At 43.8% G+C, this 25,116-nt stretch overlaps 1 pseudogene; it reads right to left on the reverse strand.

Annotated features, from left to right (window-relative positions):
• Window positions 1-439: 439 nt before the first annotated feature.
• Window positions 440-25,116, reverse strand: part of LOC111962319 (msx2-interacting protein-like) — a 33,221-nt pseudogene continuing 8,544 nt past the window's right edge.

The following is a 25,116-nucleotide window of genomic DNA, read 5'->3' on the forward strand; positions in this document are numbered from 1 at the left end:
AGGTGATGTGATGTGACAGCCAAGTGTCGGTGTGTGTAAGGACTTGGACCAACATGTTACTGTATACAATTTCAATACACAGTCACCCCTTTGGTAGACACTATCAGTGATGAAATCCTATCAAACTATAGAATGTTACCATAATGGAATGCATTTGCAAACATTTGACAATGGGCGAGTTCACCTTGGATAGGCAGAGTTTGCACATTTTAGACAATTCCATTGGTCCTTAACTGAAATCACCCACCCGGGCCATGCAAAACGAACTGGCTGACTGAAGGGGAAAAAATCACAGAATCCACTACCGCATCCTATCAATAAGTTACATAAACCTAACCCAACTGTTAGGAATGCAGAAGTAGACTTCTACTGAACTGCAACAGAATATACATCCCCAGCATAAATAAAATGTTAGTAGGAAGCTCAGACTATATTTACACAATGTTCAAATATTTATTTCAAACAGACAGCATCTCAAAGAGAAACAAGAAGAAAAAAACATCCAGATGAAAGAGCTCATGACTGTTTTAGTTTTCTGGATTAATTTTTTATTTGAGTAACAAAATGTGAAGTGCCCTCAGCAAACTCCACACAAGTTTTCCAACCTGCTGTGTCACAAGTATTTACACCACAAAACCAAGGGGTTTCCCTCAGTCCTTCCTTACACCCCCAATTAATTCATCCCACCTTACCATCTTGTATTTCCATGGTTGGCTGGAAGTCACTTGGTGTCAAGTTGTCACAAGTTCTAGTTTGTCAGTTTTAAATATTTAAAATATTTACAGAGTCCAGTATTCCAAAAACTCCTAAATCCCACTGTTGGTCGTATAATGCGGAAACAGATGGAAGGGAACAGCCTTGTCTTATTTAAGTAGAGAAATGGAACAGCAGAGCTGGTGGAATCAAAAGGGGTTTGTTAGGCTGACACAGTCCTCTCTACAAGATCTCAGTGCGTCCCAAATAGCACCCTATCCTCATATTGTGCATTACTTTTGACCAGGGCACAAAGTACTGCACCATATAAGAAATAGGGTGCCATTTGAGACGTGCCCTAAAAGTTTTTTAAAGTTCCTTCTTCCTCTATGGGAAAGGCTGAACAATGAAGTTTGTTTGTACATAATCACTGTACTTAAAAATACACGTTGAAATGTCTATTTTTGCCATTGTTTAATGGCTTCCATGATCCTTTCTTATGAAGAATTTAAAAAATGAACAGCAATCATTAAAAAAATGAAGAATAAAAGGCCACCCACGAAGTCACTCATTCTTCTTATTCATCAAACATCAACATTTTTTCTTCAAAGTAACTCCCTACGTAAAAATAAAACTCCCCAATAAATACAAATACAGCAGAGATATAGGGTTCTGGTCTAGTCCATCCCTGAGCTCGCTCTTTTGAGAAGGACAAAAATACCAGACAGGTGTGAAAAAAAAAGAGAAAAAGACGTGACTTGGAAAAAGTTTGAATAGGACGTTATTCCCAAATGTTCCCAGTGTCTCCAGGAGCAAAGATCCTGCCATTCCTCTTGTTTCCTGAGGCTCAACTTGGTGTACATCCACTAATAAGAAGATGTATTTCCTTTTCCCCGCTAGAGGGGGGTGGGTTGTTACACAGAGGTGATGACAATCATGAGGTGAGGGGAGATATTGGAGATCCGGTTGAGGAGGTCAGGGGCTAGCCGGGATAGGTGGCTCTCTGAAAACTCACATGGTGGGAATATCTGCAACACGTAGGCAGGCTGGAGAAGAGAGATAGAAATGGATCAGTTGAAAGACTAAACTATCTAAAGATACTTCTAAAACGTAAAACACACACATTGAAGCAAACTTTTAATTTGGCTCTATATTCCAGCATTTTGGATTTGAGATCAAATGTTTTATATTGGCCTTGCATCGCAGTGTCGCGGCATCACTACAGCCTGGGGTTCGATCCCGGGAGTCCCATAGGCCAGCACACAATTGGCCGAGCGTCGTCAGGGTTAGGTTTGGCCGGGGGGGGGGCCTTTACTAAGCTCATCGTGCTCTAGCGACTCCTTGTGGCAGGCCGGGTACCTACAGGCTGACTACGGTCATCAGTTGAATAGTGTTTCCTCCGACACATTGTGCGGCTGGTTTTTGGGTTAAGCGAGCAGGTGTTAAGCGCAGTTCGGCGGGTCATGCTTCGAAGGACGCATGACTCGACCTTCGCCTCTCCTGAGCCCGATGAGACAAGATCGTAATAATGAAATTGGGGAGAAAAGTGGGGGTTACATTTTTTTTTTAAAGTAATAAATGTATAATAAGCGACAGGATGTTACCTTTTATTTTAGGGTAATTTCATACATATCTGTTTTAGCATTTAGAAATTAAAGAGCTTTATGTAATCCACCCATTTGAAGGCGTGATAAGTATTTTGGACAAATTCACTTAGTGTGTCTAAAGTTTAGTATTTGATCTCATATTCCAAGCACACAATGACTACTACAAACTTGCTGGATGCATTTGCAGTTTGTTTTGGTTGTTTTTCAGGTTATGTTGTGCTCAATAGAGATTAATTGTAAATAATGTATTGTGTCATTTTGGAGTCACTTATTGTAAATAAGAATAGAATACGTTTCTGAACACTTCTACATTAATGTGGATGCTACCATGATTATGGATAATCATGAATGAATCGTGAAAAAAGTTAGCGTCATAAATATCACACCTCCCATTATAGGTCATTTTTTGGGGGCTTTGTGCATCTAACTTTCTCACTCCTCATTCATGATTATCCATAATCATGGTAGCAGCCACATTAATGTAGAAGTCTTAAGAAACCTATTACAATAGTGACTCAAATGACAATATTATTTACCATTAATTTCTATTAGGCACAACATAATCTGAAACAACCAAAATGAACTGAAAATGCATCCAACAAGTTTGTAGAGTCACAAGATTGATGGAGTCATTGCATGCTAGGAATATGGGACCAAATATTAAACTTGACTACAATGCAGCCTTTTTTTCTCTCAATATCAACTAATTTCTGGATAACAATTAACTATCTTACTGTGATTGTTTTCAATTAAAATTGTCAAAAATAACACAAAAATAGCTTCTTAGCAAAGAGCAATTTCTCAAGCAAGAATTTAGCTTGGACTGTCTGGGAGTGGTCTGAGTGTGGAGGGGAAAACTGAAAACTAGCTGTTTGGCAGAGGGTTTTGGAACTCTTTCTTATTGGTCTATTAACTAATTTACCAGGCCAACACTCCACCCCACCAAAACATGCTTACATTTCAGACTGTCTTTTAAAACAGCTCTTACACTAAAATGGCATTATCATTTTCGCAGTATTATTCCAACCTCAGTGTGGAAATATATATAAAACACAGGAAAATATAGTTTGAGTGAATTTAAGTGAATTTGTCCAAATACTTATGACACCTTCAAAATGGGGGATAGATACAAATTGCATTCATTTCTAAACTGTAAAACTGACATACCCTCAAATAAAAAAGGTGCCATTCGGTACTGTCGCCTCACAAAACACTTGATCTCAAATCCAAAATGCTGGAGTATAGAGCCAAATGAACAGTTTTAGCTTCACTGTCCAAATAAATACGTAGGGGAGTGTATAACTTCACATTTACTAACAAATTACATTTGATCAAAAACAATGAGTGGCTGATGATTTGCAAAAAGACTGTAGCAAACACCTAAATAGGCAGACTGAGACCCACCTGATTGGAGCCTGGGTTGGGGACATTGATGATGCCTGCTGCCAGCTTGGCCTGTAGGTAGTTGATGAAAGCGGTTCTTAGGGCCTGGGTCTGGTTCAGGACATCCTCCTGGTCCCGTCCACATGGCAGAGCTAGCAGGAGACAGAACTCACTCTCCCCCTGCAGTAGACAGAACATAAATCAAATTAGAACAAGGACCTGTGATGTAGATGAATGCCAGAAATTCTTGGCCATTACTTTAGTTGCTGAGAGACTAGGTTATAAGTTAAACATTTTCCTCATGTAGGATCCACTCACTTGCTGTTTGCCTCCACTTGATGATCTGGGCCAAAAGGTCCTTATGCAGTCTTTAAATTGTATATATTTTTTTATATCACTGTATTTCTAGTAAATCACTGTTTATTTAATGAAAATAACTCCAGAATATATTTTATATAATTAATTTCCCTGAGCTTCTTTTGACCATTGAAATGCTCAGTAATTGTGTGGGTGTTAGTAAACTAATTTGAAGACATTTACATACACAGCCCTGATTGACTGATAGGATGGTCTAGATCCCACCCCCTAGCTCAGATGAACAGTTATTGGTCTATTATAAATCAGATAAGATTGTGACATGATATGGCCAAAATATATCACGATATTTTTCACATCACTTAACGGTATGATGGCATTTTAGGTTTATGAATAATAAAAATGTTCAAAATTTGCTTCATGAGTTGTGCATAACCCTAGGGTAGCAACAAAGCTTTTCCCATTCTGGTTGTTTTATACTGTTACGTAGAGCTGCACAATATGGGCATCAAATCTTGGCCTTAGTTTTAACCAAATGTTACAATTGCGATTTGACTTGAGATTTAGATCAAAACACTTGGGTGAAATGTTGGCATTATGGAAATAGACTGATTATTCAATTGAGTGGTCACCAACCTTTTGAGTCAAGTTCACTTTCGCAGTCAAAAATCAGGCTGACATCTACCGCTCAGATATGTTTTAACTTAAAAAATGTAAGCCTATACAACATTAACGTAATAAAAACTGTTCTGTAGGAATGAGGTTAGGCCTACTGCCCTGACACATTATCACAGCATATTGGCTATGCTTGGCCTGTCAATATTGTTCTTCTTAGACCATATTATATTTCAAAACTCGAGCTTCGATGACAAAATTGATCAGTTGTATCACTTGCAAGGCAAAGCATCAATTGAAATCATTAGCTTTTTATTTTATTTTACTGGACTGATGATACCTGCATCTGATGGTCAGTCTCAGCGGAGGGAGAGAGCAGAAGAGGGTCTGCATCATGCCTCACATGATGGCGAAACTCGAGACACTACATTATTTGTGCCTCATGCACAAATTCGTTGCTCCTATGACCAGAGAAAGTGAAATATTCCTCAATATTTAAAGACACGACGAGCTGCTAATAATAAAAACGCAGGGCTACCGATACACTTGGCAACTCTTTCGTTGCAGCTGCAGCGTGAGGAGTGAGTGCTGACAGTTGTATAAAATGGAGCCCACAGCCATGCAATATCCATAAACAAACATTGGCAGCAGTGCTCAGTGACTTTCAATGTGGCATCCCACAACTGTCCCAGACTATGTTTGGAATATTTATTTCTTGCACAGAATAGGTCAACTTTTGTACTATGGGGGATAGTAGATTGACGCAGGCTAGTGCTTTTGCTGTTCGTTAGGCCTACTCATCTTGTTGGCTGACAAATCAAAGCAGAGCTCACACCTTTCAAGCTACTTTTTTTCAAATCATCATTAGTTCCATCATGCAGCTTTACAACGTATCAAAAAGTATAGCCCAACGTTTGTAGAACTAAACTTACATTACTAACTCTAAATTAAGCATATACGAGTACCTATTTATGAATTTTTTGATAACCGCTCAACACAATAGCCGCAGGTGCTTTCTATTTTTCATTCTATAAAATAATAAAAACAATAATGCCACGGAATTCTAAGCACATCTTGTCTGCTAAATTAACTGGTGTAGCCCACAGCCATTTGGCATAGCCAGATCAGGACCTAACATAAGGACAACTCGGAGTATGCTATTCTGTTCTTCTGAAATAGACTACCTTTTCTTCATATCATGCTTCTGTAGACCTGTCTAAAATAAATAATGGATTTGGCTATAAGGTGCAGGCTATATTAAATGGATTTATTAGACTTGTTAAAATGTAGATGTTCCAAAGATCTGCATCAGTGGCTTGTAGGATGTGTGTGGAAGTCAGGAGATGACAAATCTGTTTGTTAATTAGACGTCAATTACCGTGAGAACGACAGTTATTTGCTTGACAATTACCGGCTGACAAAATCTTCTGACGGCCACAGCCCTTTACACTCGTACCCGTATGCGGGTTGACTGCTGTAAATTAAGAGGACTCCACGCAGTTTCAAAGATGAGACGTTGAGGATTATAATAAATACTGCTTTGTCATAAAAGCAAGCCAAACCCTCGTGAGTCCAAATGTGCACTTCACATAAAACTTGTCATATACAGTGTTATAATTTATGATCACTCTGTTTGATGTAGTTACAAGATGACATGGCATATCCTTGGTTGTTCTGAAGAAAATGAGCCTGTTTGCGCTTTATATTTGACCGGTGTTGTGTGAGGGCGGGGATGCAGAGTTGTGTTCCAAATAAAACAGTGTGCTTTTTTTAGTTTCTCAACGGCACAGCTAGAACTCAAAAAAGCACCTTAAATAGGAACGGTGACCACTTGGAGACACCTGTTAGTCCTCTCACTTAAACCCTTGTCATTTTTTGTCTTATGTTGCACCTACCCCACAATTTCCAGGAATATTATGTTCCAGGAATATTATGTTCCTTTTCAGATTTATTTTCAACAAATGTGGCAAAAAATAACAGTAAATGTAAAATACACACAAAATCAACAGTGTAATGTTTGGATTCAGTCGTGTCAGGTGAGCTGTTGTGTCCTCTGGTCTAATAATTTTCCCATAATCTCCAAAAACTGTTTCCTTTCATGGTTATGCATATGCTTTTCATATTTCTTCTATAAGAAACATTTCAAATTGGCCCTATCTATATAGGCCAATTTCTATATAGGCCAATTCCCATGAGTGGAAAGGGTTTAATAAGTAAAGCAGAAATGTACCAGGTTTGTTTAAACTTCCTATTCGATTAGTCTATCTTGCAATTGTTTGTTCGCTCTCTCGTTTTTACTATCCTATGTTTTTATTTAGGCTATTCGTAAACAAATCTGAGCTGGCCTATAGATTCATTCGATGGTTGATCGCGAAAGAGTAGGCCATGCCTAGGCCAACTAGTCACATTGAAATTGAACAGGGATTAAGGAGAAAAAAGGGAAATTAAGATTTTAAAACAATAAGCCAGACAACTGAGTGTCCTCTGCAAAAGGCCCATGATCATCCGAAATAGGAGGAGATGGGGAAAAAAGAGACCCTATCTGACATCTTGTGCTGCTTTGGTGCTCTACGCTCTTTCCACAATCTACATTGTTCTCTTGCATTATGTTAATTGTCCAACTACTTAGGTTATGGCAATTAGGGAATAGGCCATTTGGCACGTCGCCCTGCTGTGTGCTCACTGCACTGCGCTGTTGTGTGCTGCCAGATTCCGGCAGGGCAGCCAAGTTCACTTACGCTGAACCATCGTTTGTGACATCTCGACGTCGTCCCCGTCGACGATGGCCGTCAAACACCGTCGACAGACGATGCAATCGTAACAAAATTGCCCAACCTTAAAATTAACTCTCATCCCAATGTAAACAATTCAAGGACAGGGACCATAAACTTACTGTCATTCTTCTAGCCACACCATCCAGTTGTGACGCCTCGAGTCTCATTCTCTGGACGATCCGAAGCAGCGATCCTCCCTCTGGTAGGGGCAGTGACCGTAGAGCCAATCCTTTGTTGCCACAGACAAAATGCAACTGGACAGCAGCCTGGTCATTTTTCAGTGCCAGCAGCCCTTGCCACACTATCGGGTACTTCTGCTCAAACAGAGAAAATATATTTTTATGTGATATAAAAACTGAATATAATTGTGAATAGTTTTCCTTTACTACACTTTATCCTGTCCGCTCTTTCTCTCATCTCGCTGGCCCTGTTCAGTTGTCTCTGTCCAGATGTACCCTCTACTCTCTCTAATGCACTCTTTATTCCCCATTTCAATGTCCAAGTGACTCACCGTGAGCAGCTGCACCATGTTCACAGGTTGCTGTCCAACTTGTTTCACCTTGACATCAGCTTGTGACTGGCTGGGATCTGCACCCTGAGGACCAGAACAAAGCGATTTTAGTATAAAGAAGCTGGTTTTCAAACGTCATTTAAGACACTACCACATGATCATTATTAAATTGTGGAGATATAAAATTACATTGAAATGGGCTTAACTCACTAAGGCAGAAGTGATGTTGAGAGGTACCTGGTTGATCCCAAAAGGAGAGGTCTCAGTGATTTGTGAATGGATGGCCCGGGTGTTGGTGTAAATTCCTGGATACTCAGAGAAAGAAGCTCCCGTCCCTGATGGCAGCAGCTGCACCCTTTGGGGGGACGCCATGGCGGCCATACTTGGCCGAAACCCCATCATCCCATCCTTCAGAGGAGAGTGTGGCCTCTTGACCTCCTGTGGCTTTGTGACATCCTTCTCGGACACACCTTTAGCCAGCAGATGTGCCCTGGGGGACATCGACGAGGCGATGTTGGTAGATGTTGAGGAGGTTGGGACAGTCTCTTGGATGTGTCCCTGGTGTGGCTCTGGGGCCGAGCGCTCTCCCTGAGGGTGGTGCATGAGCACACGCAAGTCCCTGGGCGACATGTATGGGTCCAGCTGCAGCCCGCTATGTAGAGCCCCACGGGGATCCGGCTGCATAGTCTCTGCTTTCAGCTGTGTGGCAGACTGTCTCCCTGCGGCCTGATGGAAGCGCCTGGCATCGTCTTGCTCTCCCTCATGGCCCCTCACATTCCCAGGGTTAACCTTGAGGACTATGTCTCTGCCTACCGCCTGGGGCGAGGTGGGGCGTTGCTGGAGAGGACCAGACCAGGGAGAGGCAAGAGGGTCTCCATGCATCCCGAAACTCATGACAGATAGGGGTGGCGTGTTCACCCTGCCCTCTCCTTGAACAAGGTGTCCCATGGGGATTGCTTGGGAGGCACGATGGGGTGACATCCTTCCAATGCCACCGTGAGCACTGTGAGGTTGCATGATGACAGACTGCTCAGGGTGGTGGACACTGGTGACATACTGCTGCATGGCGGGCAGGCCAGAGGGCAGCATCCCAGGGAGGCCTTTGGGAGAGGAGGAGCCGATGGGAGAGGACACTTTAGTGAACGGAGAATGTGGATGGCCTGACTTGCGAGGAGAACGGGGCTCCTGTTTGACCCCACTGAGATGTGAGGGTGTTCTGTCAGTGGCCGAACCGGAAACAAAGCCTACGTGGTTGCCAGCCGGAGAGGGCAGGTGGGGGCTCATTGCAGGACTTATGGCAGAGGTCCAAGATGGTTTACACCCGTCAGCGTTCATAGTGTCAGCCCCATCCACTTTCTTTGGATGCTTCAATAACATTGTGAACTCTGAATGATGGTAACCCATTACTTGTGGATTATTAACTGTCTGCTGGAGCCTCTTCACGACTCCTCCTTGAGGTCCTGATGGGTAGGGAGAGTCTAACTTTTCCATACCAGTGTTTTCTTGTTTAATGGAGGAAACCGTTTGTTGCGTCTTAAGGTGCCCATGGTCTGTCTGTATTGGAGGACACTTTGGAGTGTTTGACTGGGAGTGGGTATACATCTCCTGTTTTATCTGGGGCATGGACACTAGCTGCTGAGATTCCATGTCAACTACAGTAGCTGGTGGGATCTGGCTGATTTTGGCACTTATCCTCTGTGGTCCCTCCTTGATCTGTCCTGAGTGACTCAACACCACCACTCCCTCTGAGGTATTCACCCTTAGACCTGGGCTGGAGCCTGTACCCAGACCGGAGCTCTCAACCAAGTACCTCCCAGCACTTCCACCCTCCTCGCCAACTGATGGTCCATGGTACGAACCACTGTCCCGGTCCTCCATGCTGGGCGGCCTGTATGTCTGCTTGGGAAGTGGCATGTCCACTACGGGATTTCTGTCAACGGACATAATAACCTTCTCCATGTCAGGTGGATTGCAAACACGACTGATAACAGAGGTGGCAGTGGAGGCGATAACAGAAATGACCGACTTTGACTCAGGGGATGGTAGTGAGGCTGGGGGCCGGACTACAGACTGAGCTGGATGAGGCCTGTTGTCATTAAGAGAGGTCTTACTAGTCACAGCAACCATTGGGGTATTACTTTCAGGTAGGTGTGGAGGATCCCTAAGGGATAAGGTGCCCAAATTGCTAGGAACAGAACTACTGCATGGGACTGGGAGTGAAACATTTTTGTGCTTCATGAGAATCCTACGCAAGTCACTGTTGTTACGCTCAGTCTCCATGGGCTCAGTGTCAGGGGGAATTGCTGGGTTCTCAAAGGAAGCTGCTGATGCTCTAGGAGAGGAAGGGACACCTACGTCCTTGGACTGGTTGAGCCAATCTGGTGGGGAAACTGGGATCCTGCTTAGCTGTGTGGGCCTGATGTTTGGCCGGGTTGGGGGTGGAGAAAGTGAAGGTGAGATGCACTCAGGTGGTGGTGGTTGTTGTTGAGGCTTGGGGAGAGTGGGACTTTTGGTTGGGAGGCAGACAGGTTTCAGATGTTGAGGTGGAGGTTGCTCTGTAAGGACTGGAGGTAACTTCGATTCTTTAGGCATGTCCGTAGCCTTAGGAGCCAAATGCTCCGTTTTAGGCTTCCAAGAGGTGGTTGTAATGACACCTGCAGCTGAGGTTGAGGGAATAGTTTCTGGAACAGGCTGTGAATTGGAGGGTATGCTGTCTGATGTGATAACAGAGGTGCTCTCCGGTTCTGATGAAATTTCTTTTACAGCGTCCTTTTTGCTTGATTTTTGGCTCTTAGACCGTTTCGGTGTTTTAGCTCTGCCCTTAGCACCCTTCCTGGGTGTAGTTGGGAAAAAGGACTCCCCCTGAATAGGGGATATGTTACTCGCAGGTTCAGCTCCCTTGGTCGGCTGGACGAAGGATGGAATCTCTAGGTCTGAATCCACAACAGCACTAATTACCGGCTCTTGAGGCAGAGGGACGGGTATATCCTCACCCATAATCGAATCAATGGCAGCAGCAAGTTCATACTCACTAGCAGGATTGGCAGATTTCTCTTCCTCAGTCTCAATTTTTAATTCTGCAGATGGTGGGGCAAGTGGAGTTGGTGACTCTGCTGGGAGGGTTGGGTCTGTCAGTTTAGCAATGTTCTCCACAGCTTGCTCAAGCTCCTGTTCCTGTTGTAGCAAAGTTTTAGGATCTATTGGAGGCTTAGTTTCTGGTGTGCTCTCATCTTTATCCTCGTTGCTAGAACTCACATCTTTTCCTGGACTAGACTCTAATAATGGGTCATTAGTAGATTCGCCTGGTTTGGTCTTTTTAGAAGAATCATCCCCATTTTCAGGTTCCTCATCCCCCATTTGAAGCAAATCTTTCACCTCAGTGACATTTAGTCTGATCTTCAGGTTCTTGAGGACAGGAGATTTTGGAGTCCGTGTCAAGCGTGGAGCTTTTCCTCTCCCACTCTTCTCCATTTTCTCCAATACAGGCAGTTCTTCCACGATTGGTGGTTCAGACTCTTTCTCACCAAATTTAGTTCCACTGGCTTTCTCGTCAACAGGGTCCTTTTTCTGCCTGTCTTTATCTCGTGGTTTCTCTGTTCCTAGTTGTTGCTTAACATTCTCCTCTTTCTTTGTCACAACTGGTGCTACAGTATCTTCCTTACACGAGACAGTGGAATCCTGCATGGCCAAACTGTCTTCTGTAAAATCCATCTGCTGAGAAACATCTTCAGGTGGCTCAGTTTTGTCCCCCTTCCTACTTGATCCAGTCGCTATGGGCATGGGTAATTGACTTGCCAAAGCTTTATGACCATGAGGAGAATGTCTGCCTTTTGACACTTTTGAAATTCTTTCACTACTCTCTGATTCATTGGAGTCTGTATCCTTGGTGTCTATTTTTGATCTATCCCCTTTAGCTGTTAACATGTCCTCTCCTTGTCGCCGATTCTTAGGGGGACGTCCCCGCCTTGAAGTAATAGGCGCAAGGGAATCCTGCTCTAACGGTTGCTGAGGGGCTGCTTCCTTGTCTTTGTCTCCACCTCGCTTCCGTGCAGTGCGGGGTGACTCAGTTACATCCTTTCCAGCCCCCTTAGTGGCATCTTCCTCAACTGGGGTGGCATACACAGATTTCACATTTCTACGCCTTGCTCTTCCAACAGATATACTCTGCTCTGTGCCATGTTCAGGGTCTGCTCCATGTATGGGAGACTTGCCTGTGGATTTGGAATCTGAGCTTCCCTTTGAAGACTCTGCTCTAGGGGATGATGCACGTTTTGTGCGTTCACTCTTGCGGGTAAGCGGTTTCTCTGAACTAGTTGTTGAAATCAAAGGAGTCAGTGGGACTTGAGTAGGAGACTTACTCTTTTTGTTCTTGGACTTCTGAGGTGGTGAAATTGACTCATCACTGGTTTCATTATCAACAAGCACCTGGGTCTGATTGAGTTCATGTTTCTTTTCCACCTCTGTATGAGTGTCTGTATTGTCAGTGTTGGTATCATCTTTTGAAACCTCCATCTCCTCAACAGGGTTAGGTGGTGTGGAACTTAAGAATTCAGGTGGTAATTCAGGAGGTACCAGCTCAGGCTCTGGTACAAAACTACTCACTGATGTTTCATGAAGGCAATCACTGCTGGAAGACTGCTCAGGGTTCAACATTTTAACATCCTGAGCTATATCTTCAGATTTCTCTTCACTAGGGGATCTTTTAACTTTTCTCACAGAACGGATGTGCTCAGGGGCTGCTAAATTAACAGAAGCAGGGGGCAACATCTCACAGGGAGATATTTGCAGGAGGGGAGGGAGCTGTTCATTTTCTCTGTTTTCCTTTGTCAAAGGTTCTGGGGCAGCTGGCTCTGGACCCCTTGGCTCTGGAGTAAACATGTCATTTGTTTCCACTGTTGGAGACATCTCTTTGGGTGGAGACACCTCTTTGTGTGGAAGAGGTGGAGACATCTCTTTGGGTGGAGACACCTCTTTGGGTGGAAGAGGTGGAGACATCTCTTTGGGTGGAAGAGGTGGAGACATTTCCTTGGGTGGAAGGGGTGGAGACATTTCCTTGGGTGGAAGGGGTGGAGACATTTCCTTGGGTGGAGACATTTCCTTGGGTGGAAGGGGTGGAGACATTTCCTTGGGTGGAAGGGGTGGAGACATTTCCTTGGGTGGAAGGGGTGGAGACGTATTGCTTGGGTGGAGACATTTCCTTAGGTGGAAGAGGTGGAGACGTATGCTTGGGTGGAGACAATTTCCTTGGGTGGAAGGGTGGAGACATGTGCTTGGGTGGAAGGGGTGGAGAACATTTCCTTGGGTGGAAGGGGTGGAGACATTTCCTTGGGTGGAAGGGGGAGACATCCTTGGGTGGAGACATTTCTTTGGGTGGAAGGCTGGAGCCACCTGCTTGGGTGGAGACATTTCCTTGGGTGAAGGGGGTGAGACATCCCCTGGGTGGAGACATCCCTTTGGGTGGAAGGGGTAGAGACATTTGCTTAGGTGGAGACATCTCCTTGGGCATAAGTGGGGAATGGGAAATCATGTGGTTCTCAGCAGGGCTAGTAGATTTAGTCTCTGGATCCATGACCGGTTCTGAGGTTTTAAGAAACTGCAGAGGTTGCTGTTCTGCCTCGTGTGACTTCTCCACCCTATTACTACTATGGAATTTGCTCTTTTTACTTCCTGTAACTGTTGGTCTTTCTGCTGTTGCAGCCGCGTGAACTCCAAAAAGCGGCTATGGAAGAGGACAACTGGTTCTGTGTCAGGCTGCCCATCTGCCAGGCCTTGCTGACCAGTTTGTTGAGCCTGACTTTGCTCAGGGTCCTCATGCTTTCGCTCAAGGTGCTGAAGACGTCTTGAGTCCTGTTCAAAGATTGAGCTGTGTAGGAAACGGAGGCAAACAGTTCCCTGCGTTCATGTTCCTCTGGCTTGGGCTTGGGGTCTTCCTTCCTGTCATCTAGTTTGTCTTCAGACCCACCACTGCGAATTTTCTTCTTCTTCATGTACCAAGAGGGTGTAGGCCGTGGTGCTGACTCAACCTTTTCAGTATCTTTCCTGCTGCGCAAACCAGCAAAGTGTGAATCATAATCCAAAAAAGACCAGTTGTCCTCCCTAGAGGAGGACAGAGACTTTGCTCGCTCTAGCAGGGCCTTGGTATCTGGTGTGATGGTCTGGTTCAAGTGCAAAGGAGTAGAACTTCATCCTCTCCAAAGTGCAAGCTTGGGGTCTGAAAATCTGTCCACCGTTGCCTGTCAGAGAAAGGCATAGAAGTGGAGGGCATAGGAGAATGTGGTTTGTGTTCTCTATCCTCTTCAGAATCGGATCGTACTTCCCCAGGCTCCAAATCATGTAAAATTCCATACTCCAAACGCTTGCGATTGTGTGTATTTTTTCCAATGCCTCTGGTGAAGTTTAAGTCGGTAAAAAATCTTGCTTGACTCTGCTCTCCCAACGTTTTTCCCGCTCTTCTTCACTAAGTTGTAAAGGAGTGTTTGGCTTGGACATTTGCGTTGTATGTGTCCTTTTGACTGCCAGCTCCAGGTCTGGGTGGCTTTATCCTCCGTTTTAACCTCCCTGAGATGTGAAGATTCCGCAAAGTCCTGCTCAGCATGATGAGAGAAGTGTTGCAAGCCTGGAGATGCAGTGTTGTGCCACTCAGGATCTTCACTCTTTTGCCGGAAGCTCCTGTAGACACGGTCCCCCTCTTGGCACTGATATCTGCGTCAAATTGCTCTAGTTTCTTGAGTTTATGAGAAGGGAAATGATCGGTGACATCTTGAGGTGGCTTGCCCACTTCATGTACCAGACTGCGGTGTTCAAGGTCCTCCGTTTCTAAGCCTTTGTGGACTCCCAGCTTTTCTTGTTTGTCTGGCTCTTGAAGCTGTTGGTGGAGCCTCCTTTGCTCCATCTGTTTGCGGTAACTCTGGGAAGGTCAATATCCAGAGGCTCTTCCTTGACACACTTGTCATTGTCTTGTGTACCATATTTGAAAGGCGTCTGTGATCTTGATCTCTTGCATTGTCTTGGTCCATGTTCCCATCATGGGAGAACCTTCTGGACATACTGTGGCTAGGGTGGCGTTTTGAGTCCATAGGGTCCATGCTCCCATCGGGCAGCTCTTCTTGTCCTCTCATTGCAGGATCCTGACCCTCTTTATGACTGCCAAGAAACACCAGCCTCTCTGATTTGGATCTTGAATCCCTCCGCGTTGAGTCTTTTGCTGAGCCTTACTGTCACCATCAGTCTCTTTGTAAAGGCAGTGCTAGCTCAAAAGTCTTGGATTGACTCCCATCCTCATCTTCCAGCCTTCTCCTCTTCTGTCGAATGGTTCTCCCACTGGCATCTCCAAAGCGCCTCTTTCTCGCAGCCAACCGATCAGAATCCACTGATGGATCTTTCCATCATTTCCAGTGTCAGATTTTGGTGTTTCTTGGATCGTGTTTTACCATCCTTGTCTGCGTTCTCACCTTCCCTGACTCAAGCCTCTCACTTTTTACAGGTTCATGCGAGAGGTTGACGTTGTCGGATCGAAGGAGGAGGGTCGTTGTCACCTTTATATCTCTGTCTGTCAAGGCTGTCTTGGTCTGACACCTTTCCCCTTCCAGAGCCTCCATCCAGACTGGGTTCTAGCTCTGTCTCAGACGGTGGGATGCTGAGATTGCACCTTTGCTTTCCTTGACTTACTCTTCTCCCCTTTTTCTTTGTCACCTTTCTCCTTTCGTCTCCCCCGCTTGCTCTTCTCAGCCCCAGCAACACGCTCAGGTTCGACCAGGTGGATGTCTTTTTCCAACCTCTCACTCTTAGAGCTGGCTCCATTTCCAATGGAGCGCCTTGTCAGTCTTGTCAAAGCGTGGTGGTGAGAGTAGCTGCAACTACCACTTCGCTCAGAGGATTGACTGTAGACCCGTCGCTCTGGTCTCTGGGAGCACGCTCAGATGGTGAAGGGGAGGCAGAAGGGTGATCGGGCGCCGTGGATGAGAGGGGCTCCACATGCCATGGTCTGCCTCAAAGCGCTCCCGCTCTCTTTCTCGCTCCTCTCATGTATGTGTATTTCGAATGTCCTGCTCAAAAGGATCTCGATTCCCTGAACTCCCGGGGGTCTTCATGGTAGCGTGGGTCAAAGTGTTCTCCCTGGTAGTGCTCCAATTCAGAATACCGCTCACGGCTGCGGCAGGATAGTCTCGGCGAGGATCTTCGGGGTAAATGGTGCCAGGGGTGCGTGCATTCTCAAAGTAGGCTCTTTCTGCTGAGAACTCATGGTATGGAGGTCTTGGTCGTTCCTCTCTGTAAAGAAGGGGATTGTGTAATAGGAGAGAAAAAAATAAGAACATTGAAGTGAGATCAAAGTACACCCGAAAACAGTAATTCAAAGTATTCCTCAAATGCATTCACCTCACATAACAAAATGTTAACTTTACCGTCTTTCAGTTGGAATTTCGTAGAAGTCTCTAATGTCTTGCCCAGAGGCCTGCATAGAGCGATAAAAAGCCATCTGACTCTCTTGGCTGGCAAAATCCACCTGCAGACAGAAAAAAAATAATAATAATTGTCTCCTTTCATTGGTTTACTGTGAAACTGTCAGTAACTAATAAGTCACACTCGTTTAGTCATACCTTAATTTTGTTGCCGCCAATCTTCCAGCCTTTGGTCTCCCTGACAGCTGCCTGTGCAAAATCTGTGTTGTTATACAAGATGAGAGCCATCCCCTTCAACCTGTCAAACACCACCTATAGGAAGAAAAGGGAAAATCATGTTTAGAATAACATGTCTAATATCTAATAGAATGTCAGGGACTTAAAAAACATTGGAGGGGGAGAAAAGAGTATGGACCTTGACTACATGTCCATAGCGGCAGAAGTGACGTGTGAGATATTGCTCTGTTATGTTGGAAGCCAAACCGTCCAGCCAAACACATGTTGTGGGCATACTCTTCCCAAACCCCAGCTGCAAAGGAGACAGAACCAAACAAGGATGTAGAAACAGGAAAAATAAATACTGGTAAGGTTACTTCATTATCACTGAACTCAATTCCCTTTGTACTAACAGAGTGCATTTGGAAAGTACTCAGTCCCCTTGACGTTTTCCACATTATGTTACAGCCTTATTCTAACACGTATTAAATCGTTTTCCCCCCTCATTAATTTCTCTAGGGTAGGGGGCAGCATTCTGAATTTTGGATGAAAAGCATGCCCAAATTAAACTGCCTGCTTCTCGGGCCCAGAAGATGATATGCATGTAACTGGTAGATTTGGATAGAAAACACTCTAAAGTTCCCAAAACCATTGAAATAGTGTCTGTGAGTATAACAACTGATCTGGCAGGCGAAAACCTGAGAAATCAATTCGGGAAGTAGTTTTTTTTGTTTTGTAGTTTTCTATTCAATGCCATTACAGTATCCATTGACTTAGGACTCAAGTTGCAGTCCCTATGCCTTCCACTAGATGTCAACAGTCTTTAGAAATTGTTTCAGGCTTGTATCCTGAAAAATGAGGAAGTAAGAGCAGTCTGAATGAGTGGACCCTAAAGTGTCACAGAGCTTTTTCATGCGTGCGACCGAGAGAGTGCCTTTCTTGTTTACCTTTTATATTGACGACGTTATTGTCCGGTTGAAGTATTATCGATTATTTAGGCTAAAAACAACCTGAGGATTGAATATAAACATCGTTTGACATGTTTCTATGAACTTTACGGATACAATTTTGATTTTTTTGTATGCCTGTTTTGACTGCGTTTGAGCCTGTGGATTACTGAAGAAAACGCGAACAAAACTGAGATTTTTGGATATAAAGAGACATTATCGAACAAAAGGAACATTTAATGGAGTAAATGAATGTCTGCTGAGTGCAACCATATGAAGATCAAAGGTAAGGGATTCATTTTATCTCTATTTCTGACTTGTGTAACTTATACTTGGCTGGTTACTGTTTGTAATGATTTGTCTGCTGGGCTATGTTCTCAAATAATCGCATGGTATGCTTTTGCCGTAAAGCATTTTTTAAACTCTGACACCGTGGTTGGATTCACAAGAAGTTCATCTTTAAACCTATGTAAAATATGTTTTGTTTTCTGAATTTTTATAATGAGTATTTCTGTATTTGAATTTGGCGCCCAGCAGTTTCACTGGCTGTTGAAGAGGTGGAACGCTAACATCTCACGTACCCAAGAGAGGTTAATATATACACACACAATACCCCACAATGACAAAGCAAAAAAGTTGATTTTTATGTTTGCTAATGGGTTCAAAATTAAAAACCGAAATATCACATTTAAATAGGTATTCAGACCCTTTAAATCAGTACTTTGTTGAAGCACATCTGGCAGCGATTACAACCTTGAGTCTTCTTGGGTATAACGCTACAAGCTTGGCACACCTGTATTTGGGGAGTTTCTCCCATTCGTCTCAAGCTCTATCAGGTTGGACGGGGAGCGCCACTGCACAGCTATTTTCAGGTCTCTTCAGAAATGTTAGATTGGGTTCAAGTCCGGGCTCTGGCTGGGCCACTCAAGGACATTCAGTAACTTGTCCCGAAGTCATTCCTGCGTTGTCTTGGCTGTGTGCTTAGAGTCATTGTCCTGTTGGAAGGTGAACCTTTGCCACAGTCAGAGCTCCTGAGCAAGTTCTCATTAAGGATCTCTGTACTTTAGTCATGATCAAGGGAAAGATGAACAGAGCAGTCTCCCAATTCCTGCCTCTGAAGAACATCCCCACAGCAGGATGCTGCAACCACCACGCTTCACCGTAGAGATGGTGCCAGGTTTCCTCCAAATGTGATGCTTAGCATTCAGACCAAAGAGTTCAATCTTGGTTTCATCAGACCAGAGAATCTTGTTTCTCATGGTCTGAGTCCTTTATGTGCCTTTTGGCAAATTCCAAGCAGGCTGTAATGTGCCTTTTACTGAAGAGTGGCTTCCATCTGGCCACACTACCATAAAGGCCTGATTGGTAGAGTGCTGCAGAGATGGTTGTTCTTCTGAGGGTTCTCCCATCTCCACAGAGGAACTCAGGAGCTCTGTCAAAGTAACCATTGGGTCCTTGGTCACCTCCCTGACCAAGGACCCCTATTGCTCAGTTTGGCAGGGCGGCCAGTTCTAGGAAGAGTCTTTGTGGATCCAAACTTCTTCCATTTAAGAATGATGAACTGTGTTCTTAGGGACCTTCAATGCTGCAGAAATGTTTTGGTACCCTTCCCCAGATCTGTGCCTCGACACAATCCTATCTCAGAGCTCTACGGACAATTCCTTCGACCTCATGGCTTGGTTTTTGGTCTGACATGCACTGTCAACTGTGGGACTTTATAGACAGGTGTGTGCCTTTCAAAATCATGTCCAATCAACTGAATTTACCACAGGTGGACCCAAGCAAGTTGTAGAAACATCAAGAATGATCAATGGAAACCGGATGCACCTGAGCTCAATTTTCGAGTCTCATAGCAAAGGGTCTGAATACTTATTATTTATTTTTATTTTGTCATTATGGGGTAGTGTGTGTAGATTGTAGAGGTCAATCGATTAATCGGAATGGCCGATTAATTAGGGCCTATTTCAAGTTTTCATAACAATCGGAAATTGGTATTTTTGGACACCGATTTGGCCGTTTTTTTTACACCTTTATTTAATCTTTATTTAACTAGGCAAGTCAGTTAAAGAACACATTCTTATTTTCAATGACGGCCTAGGAACGGTGGGTTAACTTCCTCGTTCAGGGGCAGAACGACAGATTTTTACCTTGTCAGCTCGGGGGATTCAATCTTGCAACCTTACAGTTAACTAGTCCAACGCTCTAACCATCTGATTACATTGCACTCCACGAGGAGCCTGCCTGTTACAGTAGAAGCCAAGGTAAGTTGCTAGCTAGCATTAAACTTGTCTTATAAAAAACAATCAATCAATCATAATCACTAGTTAACTACACATGGTTGATGATATTACTAGTTTATCTAGCGTGTCCTGCGTTGCATATAATCGATGCGGTGCGTACCGTTGCTCCAATGTGTACCTAACCATAAACATCAATGCCTTTCTTAAAATCAATACACAGAAGTAAATATTTTTAAACCTGCATATTTAGCTAAAAGAAATCCAGGTTAGCAGGCAATATTAACCAGTTGAAATTGTGTCACTTGCGTTCATTGCACGCAGAGTCAGTGTATATGCAACAGTTTGGGCCGCCTAATTTGCCAGAATTTTACATAATTATGACATAACATTGAAGGTTGTGCAATGTAACAGGAATATTTAGACTTATGGATGCCACCCGTATTTTATCTAACGGAACGGTTCCGTATTTCACTGAAAGAATAAACATCTTGTTTTCGAGATGATAGTTTCCGGATTCGACCATATTAATGACCTAAGGCTCGTATTTCTGTGTGTTATTATGTTATAACTAAGTCTATGATTTGATAGAGCAGTCTGACTGAGCGGTGGTAGGCAGCAGCAGGCTCGTAAGCATTCATTCAAACAGCACTTTCCWGCGTTTTGCCAGAAGCTCTTCGTTGCTTCAAGCCTATCAACTCCCGAGATTAGTCTGTTGTAACCGATGTGAAATGGCTAGCTAGTTAGCGGGGTGCACGCTAATAGCGTTTCAAACGTCACTCGCTCTGAGACTTGGAGTAGTTATTCCCCTCGCTCTGCATGGGTAACGCTGCTTCGAGGGTGGCTGTTGTCGTGTTCCTGGTTCGAGCCCAGGTAGGAGCGAGGAGTGATGGAAGCTATACTGTTACACTGGCAATACTAAAGTGCCTATAAGAACATCCAATAGTCAAAGGTTAATGAAATACAAATGGTATAGAGAGAAATAGTCCTATAATTCCTATAATAACTACAACCTAAGACTTCTTACCTGGGAATATTGAAGACTTATGTTAAAAGGAACCACCAGCTTTCATGTTCTCATGTTCTGAGCAAGGAACTTAAACATTAGCTCTCTTACATGGCACATATTGCACTTTTACTTTCTTCTCCAACACTTTGTTTTTGCATTATTTAAACCAAATTGAACATGTTTCATTATTTATTTGAGGCTAAATTGATTTTATTGATGTATTATATTAAGTTAAAATAAGTGTTCATTCAGTATTGTTGTAATTGTCATTATTACAAATAAATAACTAAATAAAAATTGGCCGATTAATCGGTATCGGCTTTTTTTGGTCCTCCAATAATCGGTATCGGCGTTGAAAGATCATAATCGGTCGACCTCTAGTAGATTGATGAGGATTTTTGTTTTTATTTAATACATTTTAGGATAATGCTGTAATGTAACAAAATATGGAAAAAGGGAAGGTGTCTGAATACTTTCCGAATGCACTGTACATAAGAGGTTAGGGCAATATAGATTTAGGAATAATACCTTGAGCCGGTTGCTCCCCAAATACTCTCCATCCATCTTCTTTATAGCTTTGCAGACACTGACAATATCAGAATACTGCACAAAGGCGTATTGAGGAACACCATTAACCTTTTTAATGTCAATATCCTGTGGGAGGGATGACAAAATTGATTTTTAAAAATATATATTTTAGAGGTGACATTTCACTTGCATAACCTTTCAGTGGCCAGTAACACACATACCACAATCTCTCCAAAGCGCTGAAAGATATCAAGGAGTTGTTGGTAACTGGTGGTCTTCTCCAAGTTGCCGATAAACAGGGTCCTAGTCGCCTTGGGGTGGAATTCATCAATCCGTCCATCCAAAGGCCTGAATTCATTCTCACTCTCTGTTTCTGAGGGAAAGACATCTATTACAATCACCAAACAAGACAAGTACACTCAACAGTATGTGAATGAGCCCTCATTACAATACACATCATTGGTATTGAAGGCCCAAGCTCAAATAATGATTGAATTACAGATGTGGTATTACATTTCAACAATCTAAAACGTTTCATACCAGGGCCGTTCCAGGCAGAAACCTCGATCATCATGCCGAAGAAAAGCTTTCCTTTGGAGACGTTGAGGGCTTTCTCTTGGTCTTCCTGCTGTCTGAAGAACACCAGACCATATCGGTCCTCCAAGGCCCCGTGGATCTGCACGGATGTCACTTTCCCATGTTTCTTGAACTCATGGAACAGTCCATCTTTTAAACTTGTGTCTGGAGAGGGAAAAGGACAGTTAATTGACGGGTCACGCAGCTGCATTGTTAAGGACAAAATTAAATGTTATGTAAAGGTTGAAAATCCGAGGGAGAATTGCTTTGATAAGCTAGCTCTACAGCTCACCATAGCAGAGGAGGTACGCTATTTATTAGTGACCTCCTTCATAATGTCATGGTGCACAGCAAAGTGCAGCCAGAATGCATGTTTGTGTGTATACTGCTAGGTAGTGGTACTCGCCTGTGGAGCGCACTGGTAGGTTCTGCACCCTGATGCCAAAGCTTCTGCGTGGTTCGTCACCTTCCATCACCATAGAGCACGGCTGAGAGGGGGGTGCATGTGTAGCAGAGGACTGAACAGAGCGTGCATGAGACCCATCACTTGAGCTGCTGTTTGAATCGCTGCTGCCAAACGGACAAATGTGAGATAAGAGGGAAATGTTCAGAGGGTCTTCAGCTAACATTATAAATAGAGGGTACGTCTGTATGCATCTCAGGTCAGTGAAATTCTCTCCATAATCCTACAGTCAACAATGTATTTTAAACTCTTTTACAACTGGGTAAATTGAATGTTCCCATCTCTTGCACACATGTCTACAACACAGGCTAATTGACTGAATTGTGCTCCATCCATAATGAACAAACATCCGCACCATCACAGAAGCACATCCTACCTGCCACTGCCAGTACTGCTGGTGCTGCTGACAGAATCAGAGCTAGAGGACCTACTGCGGGACCTAGAGCGTGGACCTCTACCTGGGGAGAGGGGGGCTCTTTTGGGGGAATGTGGGGCTTTGGGCGTTTGCCCCGTGGTCCTTTGCGGGGAGGGGTGTCGAGATTGTGAAGAATGAGATGACCGACTGCGGCGATGGTAAGTTCTGTCAACACGACGCCCTCTGTCATCTCGATAAGGGTCGCGCCGCGCAGCACTAGACAAGGTGAAGGGATCTCCTCGGATCCTGGACTCAAAATGAGGCTCCGGGGTTTCAAAGCTCCCACCCATAGCGCCAGCACTTCCAGGCCCAGGGCTAACTCCAGCTGCAAACATGGTGCGATCACGGTAATAGTCTGCGTTGTAGTGGCGCTGTCTATCAAAAGTGCCAGTGCGCTCATGGTGTCCATAGGGGCTGTGATCATATGCACGCTCCCGGCTCTCTGAGCTGTTGGAAGACACATGCAAAGGATGGATAGAAAGGGAAGAGAGGAGAGAGAGAGAGAGAGAGAGAGAGAGAGAAAGAGGGGGAGAGAGTCTGTTATTGTGACTCCAAAAATACTTATAGAAAAACTTGCAGATAACTATTGGACAGTTCCAATACACAATGACGTTTCAAATAGGCAAGTGCACTGTAAAAACGTCAACTTAAATACACAAACAAAACCGGAATGCTGCGGAGCGCTGGTTCTATAGAGGACAGTGGTTTGTGATTCCATTAGGAACAATAGAATACATTAGGGCATTAGGTCAATTCAAACGATGGTTGGTAGGTAGTACATTTTATTAAGTCCTTCTCTAGTATTTATGCTGACAGACAACAGCTTGTATACGTTAATAAAATGGGGGCAGACCTATTCTGATAGTGGCATAGAGCAACGTCAGGTAACCCAAGGACATGAAACCAAATATAAGGGCCAAGCTGAGACTAAAGAATGCATCTACACACATTGTTGAGAATTTATTTTCTTTTGGCTAAACGTAACACTACCACAACCGTAATGATGGGCTGGAAAGCTGTTGAACTCTACCGTTGACTATAATCATCTGGAATCTGTGTCGCGTCACATTTGGCATTTTTCAACTCCTACTCCCTCAGATCAAAGACCACTTGTGAATCAAGTAAGAACAGGGGGGTCTCGTAGGTGAGGGATATGCTGGCGGACCTGCTGGAGCTTAACTAGCCTATACTAGGCCACCTAGTAACTAGGAGGAGCAAAAGCATAGAAGGGAGAGAAAGACAGGAGAGGGAGGGACAAAAATAAGAGAGCAAGACAGACAAGCCATTGGCACAGATGGTGTCTGCAGAAGCCCCCTGGCCCAAGCAGCTGTGTCTTTTTCACTAAAAGCTCTAACAATTAGTGCAGGAGACGAGGAAAGAGACAAGGGTGCAAATCTGGGTTAGGAAAAGAGATGCAGAGGGCAGGACAATACCAACCTTTTCCAAAAGCGGTAACCGAACCTATAATCCCAAATACAATCTAGGACAGAAATGGTGTGAGCAGGATTAAAAAAAAAAAATAGGAAAAAAAAATGAGCAAAAATGTTTGTTGTCACCATGCGTATAGTCTTTGACGTTCGAGAAGAACAGCAGGTTAGGTAGGTATCTGAGGTATAATCCGTAATTTCTTAATCTCTTTGTTTGATGGAAAAAGGAAGAAAACAAAATAACCAAAGCAATGGATTTCTTATGACAAATATTGATGCAGTAGTAAAGTTATGATTTGGGGAAAAAACGATGAGTCACACATAGCAGTGCATTCCAAAAGTGACACTAGAGATGGGCCAGACTGAAAATATGTCCAATTTGCTTATGGCAACCTAGTATAAAGAAGCAAAAAAAGCATGAGTTGTCTGCATACTACTGTCCAAAATAGAGACGGGTATTATTCCTCTTCAAAACTAGGAAGCCAGTTTGCATACACTCCTGTAAAAAAAACAGTATCTTCTCTGACCAAAATGCATGGAATAATCCTAGTCCACAGCAACGTAATTAATTCCTTAAAATAGGCCTATTCCACATCCCAAGGGCAAAATAGACCGTCTACTCCCATCACTTTGTGTAGATGACGTCCTCTTCAGTCTTCATTCGATTTTCGCTGAAAATGCTGATGTTCCTATTCTTTGTTCGTAACCCAAACCAAATACTGATGCTGAGAGGATATACAGCTAAATCCACACTGGAGCGGAATAATCCAGCAATGGAAATGCGGTTACACGTGTACATCCTATACCCAACATCCTTACATCCAATACGGGGGTTACATCCATTCTTCCATGAGGCAGGTACATCCAAAATGCATGTCTTCAGTTGTCTTCATGGCCATCGCTCTCTCCCAAAAAATATTTCCATGGAATTTCTTGATGCGTGTTCTGTTACTCCCCAGTTTCTCTTTAGTTCCTTTTGATATAAGCACCTTACTAAATTA

Source organism: Salvelinus sp. IW2-2015, linkage group LG1 (genome assembly GCF_002910315.2).
Source record: "Salvelinus sp. IW2-2015 linkage group LG1, ASM291031v2, whole genome shotgun sequence".
In the NCBI taxonomy this organism is placed as follows: Eukaryota; Metazoa; Chordata; class Actinopteri; order Salmoniformes; family Salmonidae; genus Salvelinus; species Salvelinus sp. IW2-2015.